Below are 3716 nucleotides of genomic sequence, written 5' to 3'. Positions count from 1 at the left end.
CTTTCTTTTTTTATTTGTTATTTCTCTTCTTTCTTTCTTTTATCTTTTTTTATGTTTTTCTTCATTTTTCTATATCTTTTCTTTTTTTTCTCTCTGTTTTGTCAACTTGATTTGATCTACGAGCACTTTGTGTCACACCTCAACCCATACTCGACCCGGTTCCATACCCAACACGGATACGAATCTGAGGTGTAACATTGACTTTTCAACCCTTTGACTATTTGAAATTTCGATTAAAATTTGACTTTTATCTTTATTTTAGTGGCGAAGCCCTCAATAAAACAAGTTATTATCAAAATTAATATTAGACAATTAAAATAAATATTTTCACATATATACATAAACTCTAAATAGTATAGTTACAAATCAGATCAAAGCATTTGCGATTTAAACAATTGTAGTTCATTTATAATACATGCTAACAAAATTTGAAAATAACCAAAAATCACTTGTTGTTCAAATCGGTCTGATCTGATCTTATTCAAATGGTATATTGTCCTGACCTAGCCTTACTCTGATGACTACTTTGAACCTACGTCTGAAAACGCTCACCCGCTAAGTCTTTAACTAAGTGAGGCATAAATGAGCATAATAAAACATTAAAACACTTGCTTAAACATTTCAGGAGAAACACTGAAAACGGAAAACAAGATACATTTCATATAAATAATATATATTGTTATGCATTGTTCAATTCATATTAACTTGTTTAAATAGCCCAATGCATATCACTGAGAACTCAAGGTATATGAGTAATTTGAGATTGTGCACAGTAATTGCAGTCGAAACTGCCACGTAGAATTTGCACTGAAGAGCCACATAGAATATGCACCGAAGTGCCACATAGATTTATCCTGAAGGACCCCATAGAATTGTCCCAAAGGACCGCGTAGAAACCCACGACTCTTGGTATTCCAATTTATACATCTACTTCTCATAGCACATACTTTGGGTTTTAACCATATAAGTATTTCACATAGCATTATTCAAATGATCATTTATTCACATAGAACACATATACTTATAGTAACGAAATCAAAACAGTGCTTCAAAAATACAATTTACGTAAAACATTATAAAGATATTTCAAAAAATAATTCAAATTATTTTTTATTGAAAACCTTCGAGGTTGACTTATTTCAAGTCGTCCTCACATCGAATATAAAATAAGTAAGTTGCACTCACCTTTGCCTCACTTAAGCCCTAAGCAAAAACCTTTTCATTTTTGCTCAATCTCTTTACTACGTCAATTCGTTCGGTACTTGTTTTTGATCAAAATCTACACGTTAACATGACCAAAATGAATATCGGAGCTCCAATAATTGTTAACCAATTCAGCATTTACATAAACTAAATAAAACACCTAATTCACAATTTCAGGTTGAACAATATCGGTATTCTACACCCAATACCTATATTTCTCTTCTGTGGTACTGATACCTACCTCAGTATCGATACCCAATTTGCATTTTGGAATTTCCACTTCAATTACAGTATCGGTACCCTACTATTGGTATCGATATACCCAGTATCGATACTACTTTTCAGTATCGATTATGTTCATCCGATTCATATAGTATCGATTTTGTTCTTCCAGTACTGATACCCTTGCCCATAATTCACTTTTTTCATTTCAAATTTCACCCAAAACTCACTTAAATGTCATAATTCTAACTCCATTTATGCCCTTAAACTCAATAACACATATCACAATCAACTTTTATCAATTAAATTCCCTATAACATCCAAAATTTTCACTAGAACACTTAAAACTAAAAATCACACTCATTCTTCAAATATGTTTCCAATCCTTTATAATACTTCAAATACCTTATTCAAACATTTAACAAGTAAAATATACCTTTAAAATCTAAATACTAATCAATTTTCATCAATTCCCTTAAAACCTCATTTTACCAAATCATCATTAACTCATCAATCACATATCTTCTAATCATTTTTAAGCTTTATTAAGCTTCTATAACACCCAAAAACTCAAAACCAATTTAAAAAAAAAAACAAGAAACAACCAACTTCAAATTTACTCACCTTAGCAATGAAGGTTCACGATGGAAAATGAAAAAGAGAAAATGAGGAGAATTCTCTAGGACTTTCCTTTTTCTTTTCTTTTTCCTCACATGTTATATAACATTAAAAATGAATTTTAAATTCATTTCATGCTAAAAGACCAATTTGTTCTTCCATCCTTTAATCTTTAATAAAATATCCTAAACAAAAATTTCCAAATCAATCCTTGAACATTTCAATTTATCAAAATCAAACCGCTAAATTTTAAATTCTTACACTTTAGTCACTGACCCAATGTTTGGGATATTACACTTTGTATTTGGTCCACATTGCGACATCTTGTTATTTCTCACCATGACTTGCCTCTGTAATAAAATCTGGATTGATGACTTTCATTCTTGCAAGAAGATTTCTTTCACCTTGCCCCCCCAGTGTGAAGGGTGATCTTTGGTTAGGTTGAATCAGAAGAAAATAATTCAAGCTCAAATGGGGACAAAAATGGATATTTTTTTCAAAGGATAAATGAAACAAAGCAGTTCATCATCTCATACACAAAAGTCCTTGTAAAAGAGGTATCCCTAGGGGACGAGTATTCAGGATTATCATTATTTACATGAAAAACATGTAATTAATGCATGATAGAATTATTTCAATTATTTTCTTTATTTCTTCTTCTTTCATTCGTTCCTGGTATACCTCAATTATTCAAGCTTATCTTCGAAAAGTTGATCCACGATACGTCATCTCACTTCTTTTGTGGGAATGGTTCGTGTACACGACGACATCTTATACTTTATGCCTCCAGGTTTTACTGAGGTTGAGAAATGAATGTTGGTTCTATGTCTAGGAAGGGAAATGAGTGAATCTGAAGCCATCTATCTTGGAAAAGGTATTGTTAAGAATGATCAACTCTGTCTAGGAAGGTAAAAGCATGAATTTTGGTGCATTGGGGAGGATAAATGCATGACATTATTGTTTCAAAAGAAGACGATGTCAAAGTTCTGTTCTTTGGTAGTAAGCATATGTTATTTCGGGTAAGGAACCAAGTAATGGTTCCTTTGGCTTTGAATGGGGTATGGAAGGTCTAATCTTACCACTTGTCAAAAGTATATATAATTAATGAAGTAGTAAAAGAACCTTTAATTCATTTGATATTCAAAGAATTGCAAGATTAAAACTTGATTTATTGCTCATAACCTTTGGAAACGACATAAGTTTAATCATCAAACTATTTTAAGAAAATAAAGAAAGAACACAAACACGTTCAAATAGGACAATGCCAGTGCAATAAGGTTTTACGGTGGATGGAAAAACTTTTTTTTATTGGCACCAGAATGTCTCATTACGCGTTAAAGGTCAATACCCCTAGGTCAAACAAAATCTGGACCTCGCTCTTCGGTACCCCACATATCTCAATGATGTGCCTCAAACTTCAGATGGTGCTAACATCACGTCCATAGCTCTTAATCCTTTTTCTAAGTACGAATGGGGTGACTTCAATTTACCTAAAAAAATTTCTATCACAAGATTCTCCGCGAGTTACTCCTAGGATCTGTGATTAATGCACATTGAGATGTAATGTATATTATACAATGTATGATGTGTAGACGAGAATGTAAAGATGTAAATATGCTCATACAAATGTAAAAATACAAAAATGAGAATGCAAAATACGAGATGCAACTGCA

This window comes from Hibiscus syriacus, unplaced genomic scaffold (assembly GCF_006381635.1).
Source record: "Hibiscus syriacus cultivar Baekdansim isolate YM2019G1 unplaced genomic scaffold, ASM638163v2 tig00110387_pilon, whole genome shotgun sequence".
In the NCBI taxonomy this organism is placed as follows: Eukaryota; Viridiplantae; Streptophyta; class Magnoliopsida; order Malvales; family Malvaceae; genus Hibiscus; species Hibiscus syriacus.
The sequence above is the reverse complement of the archived record's forward strand: the minus strand, read 5'-3'. Positions refer to the sequence as shown.